We start from the raw sequence: 9,079 nt of genomic DNA, 5'->3' as shown, positions 1-9,079 counted from the left end.
CCAAGTTAAACCACTTTTTTTTTACATTGAATTTCCATACTAACAAACTATTTTTTGTTTGAGTTTCAAAGTCTGCTTGTATTGTACTTTTTCGACTTATTCTATCCGTATTCTCATCCAAATCAATTTCCTTTTTCCATTTTGTCCGAGCGGTGATTTTGACGACCATTTTAACACGAATTCCCGTTTTTTACACATCATCCTAAGTTTCTAAAGATACATGTAAGATTTTTATTTTCAAAACAAAATTTCATGAGGATACAGCGTGCATCTTGAAAAGTATTTATTGCAAAATAAACTAAGAATGAAATAAAGTGATAAAACTCAGTCTATTTTTCATAAGAACATATAGATAAATCGTGCAGATGCTTAAATATTAAAAAAAGGAGAATATAAATTAAAAGTATATAGTAATTCATTTTTAAAGGTTAAAAACGAGCAGAAGAATTGCTGGAACACGATAAAGCAACTTATGTCAAAACGTTTACCGTTACGTATTGCATACAAACTTTCGACACTCTTCATCTAGAAAAAGTTACCATAAAAGAACGATAACTCGTGGCGTAACGTCATAAGTCGTGTCAACTTACTGTCAAGACAAACGTCAAGACAAACGCTTTTATAGAAAATAAAGGAATATGGAGTAAACATACACGGGACAGTAATCGCACACAAAGTCAATGCTTAACAAAAATACAAATTATCAATGGTCAGCGTTTTTATTCCTGTTCATCTTTTATAGTCGCTAAAGGGTCTTCAACAATGAAAGATTCACTTGTGTACCAGAACAAAAAAAAAAAAAGACACTAGCAAGAAAAGATCTGAGAGTACTTAAGTTACTGACAGCTAGTTCACACTCTTACGCTTGAAGTCTTCCTGTCAATCATCTCGCAATCGTTATTTTTGAAGACCATAAGTGAATGAATAATTCGATTTTCTGTCTCAGGACCTGCGCATATATGAAATACTTACCACTGAACATTGAACCAAGTAAAATCCAGAGTTTTGCATTTACAAGGACGCGTACGGATGAGGATTAAATATAATCTTTATGATATATTCACTTGTACTTTACCCTTAGGCTGTCTTCGTGTACTGTAATGTATGGTTTAAAGGAATACGAATACTTTATTTCTCATAAAACTTCAATTACTAGTTATCAAGAACATACATAAACTATAAGGTAAAATTATTACATGCATGTGTAAACGATACAATTAAATTAACATGGAGAGCTGACTTTCACATTTATATTTTTTACATAGTAATTCTTATATTACAATATTTGAAGAGTTAAAATGTTGATCAACTTTAAAGATATATTGTTTGTCTAACAGTAGTTCCGTAAACATTTCCTTCTTTCTATAGTTTAAATGTTCTACAATTCATAATGAAACGGAACTCGTCATCAATGTTGTTTGTGTCACAGAGACGACATATTCTGTCTTCTCTGTAAATCCTACCACCTTCTAGACTCACTGAGCGGCAAGTGGTGACTACCACATATGCGTTTTTGCGTAATATATGAATTTAGTAAGGTAAAAATGAAAAGCAGTTTTCAAATTGTTAATTGTTTTTGAAAATACGATAACATTAATTTTTTATGCGATTCTGCAATAAAAACAAAGCATTCTTGTTGAAACTGGTCTTTGTTTTTTTTGTTTAATACATTTTGATACCCATTTATCACAACCATTTAATTCGAAATAGTTGTAATTTGCAAAGGAGTAGGTCCAGTAAGGGCCGATTTTGGCCTCAATTTTCAAGTTCATCTGACGAAATATTTTAGACACTTGTAAAACACTTAAGTGTCTATTTCAATTGATTCAATTAGTTTTTGTGAAAGATTTTAACTGATTTAGTCATTAAAAACGCTCCGATTCAAGCTTGAATATGAAAAATCTATCAAATTTGCCAAAAATCGTCACTTTTCAGATGGTTTTTGTCAAAAATGAAAGTGGCCGCATCCGTGTTCATCCTCAACCTTTATATATATTATGTATTATCATCAAATACAACTTACGTTTCAATATTATGAATGAACACGAATGCGGCCACTTTCATTTTAGACAGAAACCATCTAAAATTGAACTAAAATGCTAAAATTGTGAAGATTTCAGTAATTTAGCATGACTTTATGATGCTAGTACCCGATTTATGTGCATTGTATTGTCAAAAAACAGCCCATATTTATGTAGCAGAATCATTCTACTTTCCAATAAATAGCTTAACGATTACATTATCACAACTTTGTTAAACTGCTATATTTTGAGGCAAAAAAGAATTCTTACTGAACCTACTCCTTTGTATTTTATCCTCACCAGGTAGGTGAAATTATGTATAAAATTAAATTTAACGAAATTGCGAAAATGCATTACGAGCATATTCTATAATTTTAAGTTTGAATCAAGAGTCTTAAACTTTTTCAAATATTGAATACGCAACAAAATCTCTATAATCTTACCCATGTATTATTTATGTTTAATGTCAAAGGCGTTTGATTGGGTATTAGTTAAAGGTAGGCGTGGTTTTCTGTAACTTTCCTCCAATCAACTGGCCTATTCGACAAACATGTGTGCGCTGATGCGTGTAAACTGGCTATTGTAACGGCACGTGTCATACATAGACAATAATAGTGCATTGACTTGACATATCAACGATATAAGGATGAGGCTTAGAAACGGGGAAATGCGAGGCTGTGCCGAGCTATTTCCCCGTTTCGGGCCGAATCCTTATATCGTTGATATGTCAAATCAATGCACTATTATTGTCTTTATACTGCAATCTACAAAAAACAACATTTCAATTGTTGTTTAATGCGTTTAGGTTATTTATTTGATTTAAATATTGGGGAAAATCCCCTTTAAAAAGGCCTCATATCATGCTTGCGGAGAAATATACAACACAATGAAATGTACATTTTTACCTGTTGAAATCCACACTCGATGTTGAACGAAATCGTCTAAGTATGGACTAAAATATCAACCATAAGCATAAAACATAATGATTAATTAGGTTGCAAACAAAAAATATTAACAACTGATATATGTTTTTCCAATAATTGCAAAAGAAACAAGGTTGAGTCGTTCCACGCATCGTTGTATGCATTGGAAACAAGAACAGGTTAAAGAGGTCGTATGAATAATTAAATATTATTTCGACAACTTCTATTTAAATATTCATGAGTAAAAGTGATATCGGGTCAGTGACTGTATATGACATAGAAATATACAGTCAACGCATTTTGACTGCTCAAATAGAACGAGTGCAGTATAAATCAGAATCTATCGTGCGTGACCAATGTTTATTGTAAAATTTCTTGTCATGTGTGCAAATTATCAGACATACAAGTTCTATATATATATATATCTATATAGTATCTATATATATAAAGTGTTATAAGAAAAACAAGACTTTAAATGAAGGATGCATATTAACAAAGAATGTAATCTGGAAATATGCCAGATATAATACATGTATTTTATGGCTCGGATATTAACTATCATAACATGTTCTGGAAAAAATTAAGTGTCCGATAACTTGAATAACCTGATAAGGTTATCTCGATCACTTTCGACAAAATATTATTGCATGAATAGTAAATCACTGATTTTTATTTCTAGAAATGATTTGTGACTGTTATAAGTAGAGACAACTATATGCATTCTGGTTTACGTTTACAATGAACACACTATACAATTTTCTGAAATATCAATCATTTTTGGACAGACTTGCTTGTTCCTTGTATTTGTAAAAAATATAAGACGTTTCATAATATTTGAATACTTCAAAAATGCTTAAAAATACTATAGGCCTGTATTGGTTTTTATTTAGGGTAAATGACTCACCCCCCCCCCCCCCCCCCATTCCTCCGCCCACCTAAAAAAACAGTAAAATTTGTATTTAAAGTATATTTAATTTGAATAATTCTTTTAAAACGTAATAGAAATTAAGGTCAGCCAAACCCAAATTCAGCAATAAGGAGTGTCATTCACCGGGTTTAACTTCTTTTAGCGGTTTTGAACTCAGTCTTGTTTTGTTCAATAAATAATAGTGACTGATCCTCTTACCTTGTTCAATAAATAATAGTAAAATTTACTTTCCATATACATGTTTGACTTCCCAAATAACACTAGGAAATAAAATTTGTCACAATTTCGCTTTTGTCGTCTGCTCAAAGTTAGTTTAATTTGGTATTGCAATATGCACATGCGATACTTGTCACTGAACGTTGAACAAACAGTAAGTTACACGCCATTATTCCGACGGCCCATTAGTCCGACAGCCCATTGGTCCGACAACCCATTAGTCCGACAACCCAATAGTCCGACAACGCATTGCTCCGACACTAATACTCCGACAACCAATAAGTCCGGCACTTATCAAGTTAAGTACCAGGGTATCAGGGTAAAATAAAATTTGTCTGTCTGTATTATTACGTTTAGATATGTAATAACATATTTTAAGAAACAACTCCGTATATATAACATAAGGCTAAGGTAGTTTGAATACTTTCTATATACTCAATTCGAAATCTGTATATAGAATATAACAGAAAAGAATATTTCATTTTCCAAATTCAAGAATCTTTAAAGAGCATATAAATCAAGAACAACCATTGATGGTACGATCTACTGATGATACCCCCGCCCAAACATTTCGGTAGACAGGAAGTTTTTGAGTTGTGAATCTGAAAAAGCATCACACAGTATAACTGACTTTTATAAACCTTGAAACCAAATTTCAGAAATCATTTTATTGTCGTTCCTGAGAAAAATGTGGCTTGGCTGTCATGTAATGAGTAATGAATTTGAAAACGCATCACATGATATAGCCGACTTCAATAAACCTTTCAGAAATCCTTGTAATGTAGTTCATGAAAAACATGCAACGAAAATATTTATGGGACGGACGGACGAACTGACGGTTGGACGGTTGGACGGACGGACAGACAGAGGTAAAACAGTATACCTCCACTTTTTCGGAGCGGCAGTCTAATGATTGGGTCAAGATTAAGACTTTACAATACTAATATGATATAATTATCTTTATAGCACTATAAGCCTCAGTCACAATCGGAGCCAAAACAAAATAGAAAAAAAAACAACTAACACATTGATATCAAATAACAGTCAGTATCAAGACATATACTCCATAATTCAAAAGAACTAACAATGTAATCATCATTTCCCCCCGTAATAGTAAAGTTTTCTTGTGATAACATCGAAAATTTATCATATTTATTTAACTTTTTTAAGTTCTTACATGTGCTAGAAATATGGTGAAAGAGTTCCTCCCTCAAATTATTATGAAGTGAGCATTGGATTGAAAAATGACGCTCATCCTCAACTTTATCAGCTGTACAATACAGTTTTTTTAGTATCTAGCATTTTCAATTCTTAATGTAATGGAAGAGCACCGATTCTGAATTAACATATGAACTATCTTTCTTAAAATCAATAATATCTAAATATTTTGTTAATCTTGAAAACAATCTTTAAATGAAAAATAAGTGTCAAGTTTCCAACAAAACACATAATGTACTAAGTTTTTAAAATTAGACAATTTGACAAAGACACAAGCGGGACAAGAATGTCACACATTATCTTAGAGTTTTTACTAGTTTGTTACTGGCTTTTATACTGAACTCATTCAATTTGAGCAGTCAAAATGCGTTCACTGTATATTTCTATGACATATACATGTATATTTACTGACCCGATATCTCTTTTTCTTATGAATATATTTAGATAGAAGTTGCCGAAATATTCATGTCCGTCATATTTGTTTTTCGTAATAAGTTTTGTTGTAAATCATCATTCCTGCATCTCCACCAACCATAATAAAAGAGATATTTTTCTAGATTTTAAAATAAGCTCAGGGTATAAAATCGGTATCCCTACAAATATATTGAGTTTCATCTCTCAGACTATGTCTGATCGATCGCTATTGGAAATGCTGTGTACTGTCTCCGTATTTCGTTGATTCACATTCCCAAACATGTTACCGTATTCATAATTGGAATTGCTCATCTTTTCTGAGCACATATTTTGTCCTATTTGTCTTCTTATATCTAAGGATCTGGGTATATATTTGTCTCTTTGTTTTTCTTATCTTTACATTAGTCCATTATTTCTGCGACAAAATTAATTTAAATAAAACTCAGATGAGTGATACAAGGAGAGAAAGTGTTGCGACCAAAGAGGGCGGATAGTGTTATCCAACTCCGATATATTTATTTATGTAGGTAATATTGGGGGAAACCTCACTCCCCTAGTAGGCGAAAAGGGGGAACCGAAGATCTAGTTAAAGAAGGTAGATCAAGACACACATGCAAAAAATAGCGAACTAGAACAGCACGGATAGTGGACACACAAACAACGAAATATAAAGATAAATAAAGTACCTAGACACGTAAAACGAAAGTGGGACAAGGGTAAGGAATGAGCAGTTGCTATAAGCATGTGTATCAACTCCAATATACCGAGACAAATATCCCGCATGGAAAGAATAATTGTAATCAAGACGAACAACCACACATATCATAGAGAACGGAATTGGTCTTTTTAGAGAAATTTACCCATACACATAAGAAAAACGCATTGTCGGAATAATGGGCTGTCGGAGTAAAGGGTTGTCGGAATAATGGGCTGTCAGAGTAATGGGCTGTCGGAATAGTGGGCTGTCGGAGTAATGGGCTGTCGGAATAATGGCTGTCGGACTAATGGGATGTCACCGGATAGGGTTCGTAAGTATATAGTAACATCAATGGCGTGTAACCGATGTTACTATATACTTACAACCTTTATCGTGTTATACTTTCAATTGTTATATAATACATCTTGCCTAAGAAACACGTCTAGCTAGGTGCAAGGACTTCCTTTACTAGGACTTTAAATAATGAGGGTGTAATGATGTTTACAAATTACCATATTTACATTACAGCAAAAATTTTTTTTTTGCATTTGATATATTTCATATACATGTACATTTTATGTACACAAAGAACAATAGAGTAAATGAACATACATGGGTTTAATTTCAACCCTAGGTATAAATTTTGATACTCATTATAGGTTGGAACAAATAGAGCAGATTGCAATTGACAATAATGTAATGTCTAAAATGCTGATTGATGGGGCCAAGTCCTCAACATCATTTTTTCTAAGTATACAGCAGCTCCTATAAGGATTAGTAAGGGAATACTTTACATATAGTCCAGTGGCTTAGTCCTGTCTTTTTTGTCTCTGATATTTCCTTATTTATATTATCATTTCTATTATTCATGTAGTAAGACAAAAGCTATTGTTACTCTTATATTCCTCATTTGCCTGAAAACAATGGAATTTATTCATTGTTGATGTATGTAAAGTGACTTGTAATTTAACTGTCACTGCTAACAGAGACTTGGACTCTGGTGATAAGTTTCTAGACTGTTATCTCATTGGCAATTATACCATATATTTAAATGTCAGTTTCCCCTTTATAACTTTTTAAGAAAAGAATTTAATGACAATCCAATAATAAGTTTTAAAAATTTTGAAAAGTTAAGCACAAGTGCCATATTTAATCGGCTGTTTATTCAAGAAAACCTAGAGGTATTGAAAAGTGTTGCAATTTAAATAAATTTTTTGAGCTCGGAAAACTATCAATAAACATTGATAAAGTGCAGATATTGTTTTAATTAAGACTTTGAGAATATTTGCCTGTTAATACATGTAGAATATACAATTGTTATGCCTTTTTCTAATATAAGTGTGGCTCTGATCTGGCTGTGGTTTAATATCTAAGAATGAATTTGGTTAAATTCATAATTATCTGATTTATATCAACATTATTGTGTCAATTATAAAAATCATTGCAATACATTACTTTGGTCTTCATGGGAATAACATATCTTATCTTATACCACATCTCTTTATTTTAGTACTGTCAGGTTAACTTTTAAAAGCATTTAAAGTAAGTGAGATGTTGACAAGCTTAGTCAATGATCATGATGATTGTAAATCCAGATAATATCATGAGATTTTTTTTATAAAAGTAAATAATATGATTAAATTGATTATCTCAATTCTAAGAACTGTAATTCTGATTTGATACTATGAGATTATTTCTGATATCAGAATAATAAATATCTCATTGTTGTCCTTTTTAAAAAGTAATTCTGAACATACTGCATTTAAGTCAGTTTTGTTTTTGTCTGAGACTACTATAACATGGGAAGTGACCAATCTCTATGTTATACATTGTAGTAGTCTCAGGTTTTTGTTTTTGTAGTTCAATTGACCATGCATTTTAGGGCAGGAAAATGTGAATTTGGATTAAATTTGAAGTTGATTCAGTATATTTTATGACATAATACCACTATTTTATTTTAACAAAGCATTTTCAAACTTTATTTACTGGTCAGCTTAGCTTATTATTCAATCAATAATTTAATTGAAAGGACTCAACAGTTGGTTGATTGCAAGACTTTTGAATTCAAATGTAAGAAGGAAAAAAAAAATAAAGCAAAACTTGAAATAATACAAATAATAGGAATTATGAGATCTGCATGATCTCAGATTGCAATACAGCTTTTTTTAGTTATCTTTGTGTTGATTATTATGTTTTAAATCCCTTTCTGGTTCTTTGGGTGTTCAGATTTTTTTCTCTTGATTAATGCAAGCTATAGAACTTGTACATCTTATATAGTTTCTTATCTCAGGGTGAATCCAGACAATTTTAAACATGGGTGGTGGTATTCTCAACCAAGGATAAAAAGGAGGGTTCCAACTATATGATCCCCTTCAAATGCATTAATATTCCATAAAAAGAGGAGGTTCCAATCTCCAGACCCCCTGGGATCCACCACTGTATCTTAAAGCAGGTATGATAAAACAAAAATTGTACATGTACTTCTGTCCACTGCAAATTGATTTTATTTTCATTCAATGGTAATGTTCACAATTTTGAAGACCATATTTCCTTTTTTCCATATTTTTGTTTTAATGTAATGAAAAGTTCAATTCTATTGTAACACAGGTTCTGCTGACAAATGACTGATAAACCCTTCTTGTATCCTTCTATCTACCAAAAG

Source organism: Mytilus galloprovincialis, chromosome 8, assembly GCF_965363235.1.
Source record: "Mytilus galloprovincialis chromosome 8, xbMytGall1.hap1.1, whole genome shotgun sequence".
NCBI classification, from domain to species: Eukaryota; Metazoa; Mollusca; class Bivalvia; order Mytilida; family Mytilidae; genus Mytilus; species Mytilus galloprovincialis.
This window is presented reverse-complemented; position numbering follows the sequence as displayed.